The 14,129-nt window shown below is 39.7% G+C and overlaps 1 protein-coding gene across 14 annotated transcripts in view; it reads left to right on the top strand.

The window, feature by feature from the left end:
- Nucleotides 1–14,129, top strand: part of LOC132391486 (NALCN channel auxiliary factor 1) — a 781,780-nt gene that overhangs the window by 657,847 nt on the left and 109,804 nt on the right. Inside the window, exons 1-3 of one of the 14 annotated variants that reach the window (XR_009511240.1) lie at nucleotides 144–257; nucleotides 1,293–1,365; nucleotides 2,016–3,836. The exons of 1 other annotated variant lie outside the window; for it this stretch is intronic. The gene's annotated coding sequence lies outside the window, so the exon portion shown is untranslated. Of the gene's footprint in view, nucleotides 1–137; nucleotides 3,837–14,129 lie in introns of those variants that run through there. 12 more of the 14 variants (XR_009511237.1, XR_009511238.1, XR_009511234.1 and 9 more) reach the window with 12 other exon arrangements.

Here is a 14,129-nt window from a genome sequence, read left to right as displayed (position 1 = left end):
CAGAGTGTTATAATCCCAATTTAAAATGATCCAATTCTGCATCTGATATAATTATTATGGTCTGGTCATGTGATTATTCTCTCCCCCTGCCCCAGACCAACAGAAGAATGCCCCAGTCCTTCTAGGCCAGGCGGATGTAAACACAGGAAATGGCGGCGGGATCCAACGGGCCAGGCAGTGTCTGTGGGGAAAGTACAGTCGGCAGGACTGGAGAGAGAGAAAAGATTTAAACCTCCCAGTCTGGCTTTGCTACAGAGGTGTGGAGGTTGTATTTGATGGTTGGTGAATAGTTATATTGAAAAGTGGTGTGGAAAAGCGTCTGTATATTTGTAAATTTTTGTACATGCATGTTTGTTTTCATTTACCTAGTTGTAAATACTTTCTGCTTCGCAGCTTCTGCACTTTTTTCACCTAGTACTAAATAAAACCACTTGTACTAACTCCGGTTCCGGCTTATCATCTGTTTATTTTTTTAACTGGTGACCCTCGTTCGGCACCCTTACCCACACATGTCGCAGTATGTAAGATTTAGAAAGCTAAAATTAGACTTGACTCTTGAGAAATGTAAGTAGGAAAAATCAAGCAGGAGCCCAAAGTGGTCAAGAAATGTTCTTGGAAAGTCAGACAGAAGAGAATCCAAAGGCATTTTATACTTACATTAAAAACGACAGGAAAACTGCGGAGCTTTTAGGACCACTCAAGGAGAAGGAATGGAATTTATGCCTGGAACCAGAGCATGGAGGCAAGGTACTAAATGAGCACTTTGTGCCAGTCTCCACCAGGGATATGTGGGATACTATCAGTAATGTGAGGCATACTAAGATGCTGTGGAATTTTGAGAGCAGAAGGAAGTGGCACTGGGTGTCTTGAAGGATATTAAAGTGGGTAAATTCTTAAGACCAGAGGGTATATATCCAAGGTTCTTGAGAGATGCAAAAGAAGAGTTTGCTGGTTTCTTGACAAAGATCTTTGTATCTTCACTAATAACTGGTTTGGTCCCAGACGACTTGAGAGTAAACAATGAATACCAACACAACGCTGGAAGAACTCAGCAGGTCAGGCAGCATCTGTGAGAAAAGAGTTGTTCCTTTGTTCAAGAAGGGAAATAGAGCAATCAAGGAAATTCTAGGGCAGTGAGCCTCACAACAGAATGCCGGAAGCCACTGAGAGCTATTAGAAGCAAAGGGATGGGATTTAGGTGCATTTGAAACACCATGGCCATGATTAGGGTCAGTCAGCATGGGTTTGTGTGGGGAAGGACATGTCTTACAAATTTTGCTGATTTCTTTCAGGAGGTGATGAAAATGATTGTTGAAGGTAGGACAGTGAACATCATCTACATGGACTTTGATAACTTACTTCATGGTAAGATGATTCACCGATTATAGATGCAGGATAAATTGCAAGTTTGGATTCAGAATTTGCTTGGCCATAGAAGACAGATTGCAGTGGTGGAAAGGTGTTATTGTGGCTGGAAGTTTGTGACCAGTGGTATTCCACTGAGACCTTTGTTAGAAGTTACAAGGAGCTGGATGAATATCAACACAGTGTTGGTAAAGAAAGGGGGAAAGGCAGGGAAAGGGGGGATCAAAGGGGAAAGTTCACAAAGGAGAACAGGGGAGAGTGAAAGGTGGAAGCATTAGTGGAACCACTTGAGAAAGGGCAGTAAAATATACAAGGCTGCAAAAAATATATAAGCAGGAGCTTGCTCCTGAACCACCATTCAATAAGGTCTATTATTACTTTTTTCTTTTTCAAAGGCCCTTTCCTGAATTCTCCCCTTGAATCACTAAGCATACAAAACTGTAGCAATCTCGGTCTTGAATGCACTCGGTGTCTGATCCTTCACAGCCCACTTGGGTAGAAATTTCTGGAAGAAAATGAACTCTGCTGTCTTCAGTCCTGGATGTTGGACCCCTTCTCTGAGACTGTGACCTCTATCCTAAGAGCATCTTCCCTGCATTTGTCTAGTAATCAGTTTCAGTGAGATTATCTCTCAATCTTTTGTACTCTAGACAGACGGCTTAATCTCCTTGCGGACAATCCATTCAGCCCCAGAAAGCAAGCTGGTGAACTCATGAGTGGTGTCCAGATTTGGACATGATATTCCACCACATCCCAATCAAGGTAAATGTAAGGATAAATAAATATTCCTTGCATATGTTCAGAATATGTATTCATTACATTGAAGAGAAATATTGCTAAAGTTTTCCATAGATGTAATAAGGATCCATTTTAGAATGTGATTCTCAGAACTGGATTTAATGCAAAACAAATTTTTCTGATGTCATGCATTCTCATAGACAATTACAAGTACTTGGTGGCAGAATTGTGTTGAATTGGCACTGTTATTGAGTGGCAAACTGTGGGTCTGTGTTATCAACTTCCCTTTAGGATCATAAGTGAATGAGGAGAGAGGGATCAATAGATGAGTTAATGATCAGTTACAATAGAAACTGGTATGGGCTCAGAGCGAGTTGTACCTAAAAGAACTTGAAAACGTATCGCTGTGTTAATAAAATTGTCAGCATTTCTTTTTTGAAACCTATTTAAACTCCAGTTTAACTACTATTGGAAACCAGTTTTCTTCCTCTCATTACTATTGTGGCCAAACCTACCAAATAGTTCTGCCTAAAAAAACAAGCAATAATTACAAATTGGTGGAAAAAAACGACTCCTTTCAAAAATTAGAAACAAATACAAATCTGTGAAATCTTTATTCCTCACACTCCAGCCTCAATGATGGATATATATTCAAATTCCTAGACCCTACTCCCTGTAATGTCCTCCTTAAACCTTGCTTCTTTCACTTCCTTTGAGACCATCATTAAAATCTGCTACTTTTGACCAACCTTAAAATGTTAACTAAAGTTTGTGCCTGTGAAATCAATTATAAAGTTCTGATTTGATCAAGAGGTTGATTAGGTAGCAGAAAAAAAAGAGTAAGGAGAAAAGGTGTGCATCAGTTTAAGAAGAAGTGACACATGGTGCCCACAGACATCAATGGTTGAGTTTCAGCAAGCTCACTGTGTTTAGCCGTGTCTTGGATAATAATATTGAACTCTGTAAATGACCAAAAACCTGCCTTTGAAGTCCGGGAATCACAAAGTGCCTTAGAGCCAGTAAAGAATGGACTAATTGTAATTGCTGTTGCAATGTGGTGAAATTGCACACATCAAATTGCCCTAGGTAGCACTGTGATAACAATCAGGAGAGCAGACTTAGTGATGTTGATTGAAGAATAAAAATTGCTTACCTTTGGATAACTTTAAAATCTTTTTAAATTTTTGGTTTACCAATGGTGGATAATAGTCGTTTATCCTCTTCATCTCGACGAATGATTGCATTTGTTACATTAATGGCTAGAAGATCTATTTTGTTGAATTGGAAAGAAATTATATTTCTTGCATATCTTCCAACTATATTTCAGTGATTTTCTCAAACTATCTCTTGTTTGAGCTTAGAAAAAATTAGAAGCGCTGTTTTTGATCCTTCAGTTAAATTTGAAGAAACTTGGAGACCATTTATTCAACATTTTCATATGAGGTAAACTGTCTTTTCCTAAACCTTACTTTTACTATCCTTAATTATTTGGATGGAGGTTCGGAGTTATTGGCACTACTGTATGTATTTAACATTATGCAACGGCCCATGTTAGTGTTTTTTTTTCTCTTTTTTTTGGGTTTTTTTTTCTTTTTGTTTCTTTTGTTCATAAATACTATGAGTTTGGGAGGATATATATATTTGTTATTATATATTTGAATGTCTACTTAAACTATCAATTATGTACTCTCAAACAATTTGTATTCATGTTTCATTTATGTTTAAAAATTAATAAAAAGATTTAAAAAGAAAGAAAATCTTTAACATTGGACCTTTTAAGTTGACTTAGTATGTTTGTCATGTCTGTAATGTATTGTGCTGCTGCTGGAGAAAGTAAACTTTCATGGCATTTGTACCGCGTATGTGTATGCTTATGACAGTAAACTTGACCTGAGAAACATAATAAATCCTTAGTTTGTTATCCTGAACAAAAGACTATATGACATGCAGGACCCCCCCCCCCCCACTGCTAAACTAGAATATGTTGTAGTTTTTTGCCAGAATCTATATCATTGTAGCTTTGAGTTGCAAGTGCACTGACTGAGCCATGGCTGGAGCACTCTTCAGTTTGGAAGAAGAGCAACTAGTACAGAGGAATATGTCAAACTGCCGAGGATTAATATTTGAAGTCAAAATTCCGACCATCAGTTTTATATGAAGCTACACTTCATGGAACAAAATATTGACAAGATTCAGTCCATGGCTCCATACTTCTGTATTAATTCACAATGAAACTAGATGGCAAATATCTCTGGGCCGCTCCGGAACATTGACATCAATGTAGTTTCCATGGCAGTAGTATATATAATGCTCTATATATATATATATATATATAGTAGTATATATAATGTTTCTGATGCAACACCCCAATGGATCTTTACAGAGGAACTTGGATCATATTGTTCCTTGGTGGTATCATATATCAAACCCAGGCCACTCTCATCCATCAGCAGAGCGCCTGATAGGAACACCTGCTGAGACATGATCTGCTCTCACCTCTGTTGGATTACAGAAAGCCCTCACCTTCTCTCCATTGATCACCCGTTTCCTGACATTCCCAACCCTGTAAACCGTCTTGGAAATCTGCCAGTTAGATCCTTGACCACATGTCAGTATAGATGCACAAACTGTGGTGTGTGAAGGTTTCTTTAGTGTTTCTGCAAGTACTACCATTCTAGTCAGAGATCACAACAGAAATTCCTTAATTGAAGATAGTAATTCTCAAGCTAAACTGCAATGTTTACTTCAAAAATGCATTGAGATTATGTCACGTGGCGTCCTCAGTTACTAAAGGTATGTTTACAGTCACAGAATGTGCATTACTAATACTAGATTATTATAAACTTACTAAATTATACTAATTTAAATTCCTCAGCTTTCTTACCTTAGCCATGATTTTTGCACCTCGAAATTGTTTGTTACCTCAAAAGCCGCATTACTCAGGAGTCAACTAAAAATGGTATTTGTTCAGCGTTATTAGTAAATTGTAAAGAGCACACGTCCCAAAGCGTGGGTTTCGGGAGAGAAGCTCGGATATGGGTGAAATCCTGATATTTATTAGGAAGTCGAATCAGCAGGCAGGGGTGTGGCAGTTGACATGAACTGCAGTTACCCTTTGGTGGAGGTGTGGTCAGTGGCGGGCAGAGGGCATTTGGACAGTGTAAGTTCTGAATCAGCAGGTCAGGCAATACGGAGGGACAAGGTGAGTGTATAACAACAACATGGGTTAGAGGATTTTCACTAAAGGAGAGTGAGTTACGTAGATGCATTATAGGGGATATACCTGGTTCCAGCACAGGCTAGAGATTCTTTAGATCATACAGAAATAAATAACAGACACCATGTTGCCTGCCTATCCAGGCATCCAATGCATTGTTATCGGGCATTGCTATTCATTTTCAGTTCCTCTGTATCAGCACATAATGTACACAGATAAATCATCAGCAGTGTGAACTATATGATGTTCCCATTCTCAATGGCATTTCATTTCTTATTGACACAATATGGTATTATAATGAATGAATGGAGCTAACATACGATCATTAGGCTGAAGGCGTGAATAGACGACAATGCCCCTCAATTCCGCCACTGATCATGAGGAAACACATCTCTGAAGTTTTACTTTTTATATAAATTAATTTCTTTGTAAATATGACATCAACGGTAGGTATTTGGGAAGTACAAGCTGAGGGGAAATAACAGCAGACTAATTGTGCAATATAATTAACAGAAACAGGTTGGGTTCCTTCATGGTAAACCACATTTAGACACTAGTGTTAATACAGAGTGAAGCCTTAAGTCCAGTTAGAGTACTGTTCCCATGAGCCTATGAACCTGAATAGATTCTATTATTTTCTGCTAATTTAGGTCTGCATTCCTTATTACAACAGAAACAAGAATGTACCACTTTGTAAAAAAGCAACTTTCATCTTATGCCATATTTTTATACTGGAGTGAATAAAGCTGCTGGAGATGAAATGTTAATTCTTGGACTGTTTGTTGCACTCCACTGTGAAAATACTGGTGCATAGAAGTTGACTTTTTATGCCTCAAAATGTGTGATACACAAAAAACTTTCTATGAAATTCTGACATGTAATGCCAAGAGAATTCCCGCCCAAAAATTGGGATCCAGAGATCTCTGCTGTATATTTGAAGCAACTTTTGTCAATTTCGTTCACATATGTGGCTCAATTGTTCTGCAGGCCAAATGAGGAGAAACAGTTCTCCACTTACAAGAGCACCAGCCTTTACATGATTTAGAAGAGATTTTCCTAAGGAACTTCTAGGCCAGCACTGGACTCGGGTGGGTTCCCATTAAGTGATTTAGTCACCATCAGGTCTCATTCTGCCTCCATTCCAATGATTATGATTCCCAGCATTTCCTCAGCCTAATTTCTGAAATCCTCAGTCAGGTAATGCCCACCACATGTACGCTACATTGGCCACTGACCATTTCATACCAATTTTTGTATTTTGGTCTCCTTTTCAACCAACAATTTCATGCCCCTCCTCATCCCTGAACAATTCCTCTAAGTTGACCCTCACTCTGATCATTTGACCCTCCTCCCTAACCCCCGTGACAGCTCTGTACTTACCTGATTTGCTTCAGCTCACAGGAAAGGCTTTGGGTTTGTGCACAAGTGGCACAGAAATTAAACTCTCATGTGCCAGCTGCACTGTAATTACTCATTTGCTTTTTGCAAGTGCTGACAAAATTCTAGTTCAATTTTAAGGGAGAGAGATTGGCTACATTAAAGGAGAATTGTCACTGATAACAGGGCTGCATTTGCAGTGTTGATCACCCTCTGCTCTCTTAATTGCAGCACTGCATAATTCATCAGCTAGGCAGGTTTTCCAGCTTCATTTCATTTCTAGATGGCTGGTACATTCACTCCATCTATTGGATTTCCAAAAGAACATACAGATCTTACCCCCTTTGTTCTCTGCATTTACCCTTGCCTTAACTATTTGACTCCATAATGGGCCCCATTATTATCTAGATAGAGAAGTTCTTGGATGTCAGCAGAGAAGAGTGCTGTGCAAGAGGAAGGAGCATTGCCATGCATTTACCCAGAACATGATAGTTAAAAGATGTATAGTACATATATCTTATTTCAGTTTCAATTTTTGTGCACATACAAGCTCGTTTTGACTGGATTCTTTGCGTATTTGCAGCTTGAGCTGGTATGCGAGGTTTTGGGCCTGCTCCAGCTACTCCGGGGTTCGGATCTCAATATGGCTCAGAATGTTGTTCACTTCAATTGTTTGTGTGAATTGTGTTCTTTTTTTTTCTTGCTCTTGCACATTGGGTGTTGGTCTTTTATTTTTTTTTATTTAATTGGGTTCTTTCAGGTTTCTTGCTTTGTGGCTACCCGTAAGCAAACAAACCTCAAGGTTGTATAATTTTATATATTCTATGATAAATGTACTTTGAATCTTTGTTAGAAGTATTTGACTCTGCAGCTGCTGTCTGACTGACTGGGTCCCTCCAGCAGTTTTATTTTTGTTTGAGAAACTGATTTACTGAATTTCCCAATGTAGAGATTTCAGAGATTTACTGGGAGATTCATTTCATGTGAATTCTAGGTGTAAAACAAAAACTGAGATTTGAAAGTTGGGGATCAAATGAGGGAATCTGCGCCTGAGCAGATGGCTAAATGGATTACAAGTCTCTTCAGTTTTTTTAAATTAAAATGTTAATTTTGAAAGAAATCAGCCGATAGCTTATCCAGGATATAAATTATCAAAGAAAATTTTGAGTGCTGAAGAGATCTAAAAGTAAAAATTGATTGAATTGTCTGAAATATTTAGCCCAGCTGATAACTTATAAGCTACGCTATTTGAGATTGATGCCTCTGGTAATGGTTGGTACCATCTGCTTACATTAGTCAATAGCTACCTGCGTCAGATTTGATCAGTGTAAATAGTATTTCATTTGACAAAAAAGAGAAAATGTATTTCATAGCTCTCCACTCCAGAAGAATGAGAGCACGTATTGTGACTAAAATAACTCTTCCTTTCACTTTTCAGAACATCTTCAGTTGTTTACATTATTGGTTATGTCAAGAGAAGTCAAATTTATTGTAATACAGTGACAAAATATAGTGAGGTACAGCAACAATGATAAGCTTACTTGCAGCAGTGTTTTTGACGCATATTAGTTATTTAATTTCCTGTGCTACATACAAAAAGATTTCTTCCATGAAAACCAGAAAAGAAAATTGTGACTTTCTGCACTGAATTAGGAAGACATTGGTAGAAAGTTGGACCAGATCACAATTTACAAGAATTCTCATTAGGCAATATTTCCTAGTGATTATTGGGCTCTTCTGTAATGAAATACTCTAGGAGGCTGGTCATGAAACATCAACTCCTACCTGAAGAGTGACTTGGATCCCTCCAATTTGCCAACTGTTAAACAGCTCAACAGCTGTTCATTGACTCTTCACTCAGCTATGGAATATCTGTACAGTGAAGGGGCAAGCATCAGAACACTCAGCATTCAACACCATCATCCCCTCGAAACTAACCAATAAGCTCCAAGACTGGGCCTTGATACCTCTTTGTGTAACTGGGTCCTCGATTTCCTCACTTGCAGATCCCAGTCAGTACAGATCAGCCACAACATCTTCTCTGCAATCAATATTAGGACAGCTGCAACACGAGGCTGTATGCTTAGTCATTTCCCACTCTTTTCATCCTTATGACTGTGAGGCTAAGTACAGCTCCAATGTCATATTTAGGTTTTCTGACAACAGCTCTGTTTTTGGTCGACTGTCGGCATATGGTTGAATCTGGTTGAATGACACCACAATAACAACCTCTCTCTCAGATTCAGCAAAACCAATGAACTGATTGCTGACTACAGGAGGAAGAAACCAGAGGTCCATGAGCCAGTCTTTATCAGGTTATCGGATGTGAAGACTCGGTCACTTTAAATTCCTTGGCATTATCATACAGAGGGCCTGTCCTGGGACCAGCATAAAGTGACATTTCAATGGAGGCATGCCAGCACCTGTACGTACTTTGCACAGATTTGGCATGTGATCAAAAACTTTGACAAACTTCATTAGAAGCACAGTGACGAGTATTCTGACTGGTTGTTTCATGGGCTGGTATGGAAATACCAATGCACAAGAACGGAAAGACCTACAAAACATGGTGGATACATGTAAAGCCCTCCCCACCAGCTTGCATATTGCGTGGAGTGCTGTCACAGGAAAGCAGCATCCATCACCAATGGCCCCCACTATCCAGGCCATGCTCTCTTCTCATAGCTGCCATTGGAAAGGAAGTATAGGACCCATTGGTCCCACAGCAGAAGATTCACGAACACTTATTACCCTTCAACTGCTAGGCTCCTAAACCAGCATGGATAACTTCACTCAGCTCAACACTGAACTGATTCCACAACCTATGGACTCACTTCCAAGGATTTTACACGGCATGTTGTCAGTCAGTATTGTTTGTTCATTTGCTGTAATTATGCTTTTTTTTTGTTTGCACAGTTTGTTTCCTTTGCAGATTGGTTGTTTGTTCGTCTTTGTGTGTAGTTTTTCCATGGATTTTATTGCCTTTCTTTGTTCTATTGTGAATGCCTGTTTTGATAATAATTTTGAACTTTGAACTTTATTAAGTTAGCTATTTGGAAGACAGTAATTCATTTAGTAGGCACACAAAACTCCCTGTTTATTTCCCAGGGTATAACTGTTGAGAATATTCTCTGCTTTCTGCATGGATCACTTGGTCATTCATCCATCCCCACCAGTCTCCATCCTGGCACTCATCCCTGCCAACGACACTTGCCTGTTCACCTTCATTCGGGACCCCAAACAGTCCTTCCAGGTGAGGCAACACTTCACCTGCCAATCTGTTGTATCCAGTGCTCCTGATGCAGCCTCTTCTGTGTAGGTGAAATCCGATGTAAACTGGAGGAGCACTTTGTCGAGGACCTCCACTCCATTTGCCAAAAGCGGAATTTCCTGGTGGCAAGTCTTTTTTATTGCCTATCTCCATTCCAGTTCTGATGCGTCAGTCCGTGGACTCCTCTTCTGTCACAACAAGGCCATTCTCAGGTTGGAGGAGCGATACCTCATGTTCTGTGTAGGTAGCCTCCAACCTGATGGCATGAACTTTGATTTCTCCTTCCTTACCTGCCTATCATCTCCCCTGCTGCCCTCCGTCTTCCCTTTCTCCCATGGTCCACTCTCCTCTCATCAGATTCCTCCTTCTCCAGCCCTTTACCTTTCCCACACACCAGACTTCACCTATCACCTAGCTTGCTCTCCTTCCCATCTCCCGCACCTTTTCAAACACCACAACCCTATAATCTTCATGCACCATTTAAACTGTGATACCAGATTGCAAATTATATTTTATCCCCATCCAAATATTGGGACACAAATACTCCCATAGTGACCTGATCTATTGTTTCTCTCTGATGAATCTACTATTCCGCAGTCTCTCATATGCCTAACCCATGATTATTCCCCCTTCCGTTTCCTGACATGGCAATCTTAAGATCCACCTCTTCACTCTCGCACCTTCTGACATGATCTTAGGTTCCACCCCAACCAGAATTTGGGCTGTGACTAATGATCCTCAGCCCTGACCTCCAAAAGGAATACCTGATGGAATGATTCTGCTTTGGATTTTGAGTATAATTACCATTTTCAGCAGAATTACCATTTTCAACTGAATCGCCATTCAGTTTGCTGTGCCAAATCCATACCTCATGGTACACTGCAGAAATTCCAGGCACATATTCGCTGCTGTACTCAGATCAGAATCTCAAAACCATACAACATCATCTCTTCTCCTTTCTGTAAGAAGTAGGGACACAGTTGTACCCAGCAATTCATAAGATTAATGATGTGGCCTGAGAAAATGAAATGGTTTTGATCTGAAAGCTGTGCAGATTCACAAGAGAACACATTAAATGATGAACAATTATTCTGATGGATTGAAAGTACAGAACAAAATAAAAGAATAGAATTTAAATAGCTCAGGCATCTATTCTGTAAGGGTGAAAACAGTTAATTAGGAAATTTGGCAGTCCAATCAAATAAGCATTTTAAGGAAGAATTTTCAAACCTGCGGCCTGAAGCATTAATAAAACAATGGAAAGCTGTAGAACTTCATCCAACGTGTCATTTAAAATTAAAGTAAAATGATAAGATAAATCAAACAGCCTTATAATCTCTAAATTTAATTAGTTGGATAATTACTTGGAAGCTAATATATTTCCAATTAATGTATCACAAGTAACTTTGGTCTTCAATGGTTGATGCTCTATATATAAATCACAACTTATGAATCTCAATTGTAATGAATTTGGCTTTTTAATGAAGTGTACCATTTATTGTGACCCTCTTGGAGGAGTGCTTGATAAAATTAGTTTTTCAACAGTAAACATAAAGACGAGAGATGCTGGAAATCCAAAGCAACACACACAAAATGTTGGAGGAACACAGCAGGTCATGCAGTTTCTATGCAAATGAATAAACTGTTGCCATTTCGGGCCAAGACCCTTCATTGGGACTAGAAAGGAAGAAGGAAGAAGCCAGAATAAGATGGTTGGGAGTTGGAGGAGGACAAGCTAGAAGGTGATAGGTGAAGCCAGGTGGGTGGGAGGAGGGTTGAAGTAAGAAGCTAGGAGGTGATGAGTGGAAAAGGCAAAGGACTGGAGAAGAAAGAATCTGATATGAGGAGAGTGAATCAAGGGAGAAGAAGGATGAGGGGCAGCAGGGAGAGGTGGTAGGCATGTGAGGCGAGGAGGTAAGAGTCCAGAGTGGGGAAATGAAGAAGAGGGAAGGGGGAAGTGGAAAAAAAATACCCAAAGTTGGAGAAATGGATGATCATGCCATTAGGTTGGAGACTACCTGGACAGAAATAGATGTGTTGTTCCTCCAAACTGAGAGTGGCACAAGAGGGGCCCATAGACCAACATGTCAGAATGGGATTAGGGATAAGAATTGAAATTGTTGACCACTGGGAAATTCCATTTACGGTGGATGGAGTGGAGGCTGCTTGACAAAAGTGATTCCCCAAACCTACAATCAGGTCTCACCAACACAGAAGAGACCGCTCTGGGAACACCAGATACAGTAGACAACATCAACAGATTTGCATACAAAGTGTTGCCTCACCTGGAAGGACTGTTTGCGGCCATGAATGGAGGTGAATAGGCAGTTGTAGCTCTTCTGCTGCATGCAGGGGTAAGTGCCAGGGAGGATATTAATCAGAGGGGATGCATGGACAAGGGAATCATGGAGGGAATCACCCCTGGAGAATGTGGGGGTAGTAAACATGTGCTTGGTGGTAGGGACCTGTTGATGCGCTGAATGATGTATTGGATGCAGAGGCTCATGGAGTGGTAGCTGAAGAACTCTATCGCTGTTAAGATAATGGAAAGATGGGCTGAGTGCAGATGTCCAGGAAATGGAGGAGATGCAGGTGAGGGCAGCATCAATGGTGGAGGAAAGGAAACCTCTGATACCCTGGAAAGGAAAGCCTCATTCTGGAAACAGATGCAACAAAGACAAAGGAACTAAGAAAAGGGATTGGCATTTTTACAGGGGACAGAATGGGAAGACAAATGCTCAAGATAGTTTTGGGAATTGGAAGGTTTATAAAAGATATCAGTAGACAATTTGACCAGTGATGGAGAAATGAGAGAGTGGAGTCAGAAATGAACCAAGTGAATTTAAAGGTAGGGTAGAAGATGGAGGCAAAGTTGATGAAATTGATGAGATAAGCATGGATGCTTGAAGCAGTTGTCAATCTAGTGCAGAAAGAGTTGGAGTGTATTACCAGGGAAGTTTTGGAACATAGTTATTTAGACAACAAAAAGGCAGGCATAGCTGGGTCCCATGCAGGTGCCCATGGCTACCCCTTGAGTCTGAAAAAAGTGGGAGGAGCCAAAAGAGAAATTGTAGAGAGTGAGGACCAGTTCCACCAGATGGAGAAGAATGGAAGTGGAGGGGACCTGGTTGAGTCTGCTGTCAGAAAAGATATCAAAGAGCTCTAAGGCTTTCTTGATGGGGGATAGAAGTGTATAGGCACAGCACATCCATGGTGGAAATTATGTGATCAGGGCCAGGGAATTGAAAGTTGCTGAGGAAATTGAGAACAATTCAATTTTCAGCTTTAGTAAAATAAATTGGCTTGAATTGTTTACATTTCTTCCCAACTGTGTAACTAATATTGCCAAAAGTGAATTATTCCATTATAAATTCTTGAAATCTTCAGAGATTCACAACATTTAATGCCTTTATTTGATTCAAGCAGTTTAACCATTTCTGTAAAATATTTAAAAATTGGTGCATTGAAAGATCGATACTTTATGCACAGGTAAAATAGACCATTGTTAAAATGTTACCTGGTTTCACTTAATACAGTATCATCAATTGTGCATATTTTTGACAATGGCACTTGGGGAACTAAGAACATAGATATTAAGAACATAGATATTGAATTTTATTTTCAAATAAGAATCTTGGCTGAAATTCCAATATTTTGATATTTAAAATGAAAACTCTTTTTTGTTTGTATGATGCCCAAAATAAATAAATAAAATTGCAGTTGTTCCTGAAGCAAGATGCTGCACAAAACATGTGTATGTCGTTACTCAGGATATATTCCCAATATCTTGGAGAAGGGGGTCCATACTGCTATCAAAGGGTGTCTTTCATTGCATTACTGCTAAAGGAACAACTACAAGACAATGAAGAATGAGAGATATATGAGAAGAATATGAAAGAGCAGGGTGAGCTGTCTCAACAGCTATCACCTACTGGTATTCACATCTACTGTGATGAAGTGCATTGAGAGGTTGGTCACGACCAGAATCAACTCCTGCCTAAGGAAGGACCTGGACCCACTGCAATTTGCCTTTCGCCACAATAGGTTGACAGCAGATCTCACTGACTCTCCACTCAGCCTTGGGTCACCTGGACAATAGTAAGACCTGCTTTTTATTGATTACAGCTCAGTGTTCAACACAGTCATACCCTCAGTACTAAT

This window comes from Hypanus sabinus, chromosome 3 (genome assembly GCF_030144855.1).
Source record: "Hypanus sabinus isolate sHypSab1 chromosome 3, sHypSab1.hap1, whole genome shotgun sequence".
NCBI classification, from domain to species: Eukaryota; Metazoa; Chordata; class Chondrichthyes; order Myliobatiformes; family Dasyatidae; genus Hypanus; species Hypanus sabinus.
The sequence above is the reverse complement of the archived record's forward strand: the minus strand, read 5'-3'. Positions and strand labels throughout refer to the sequence as shown.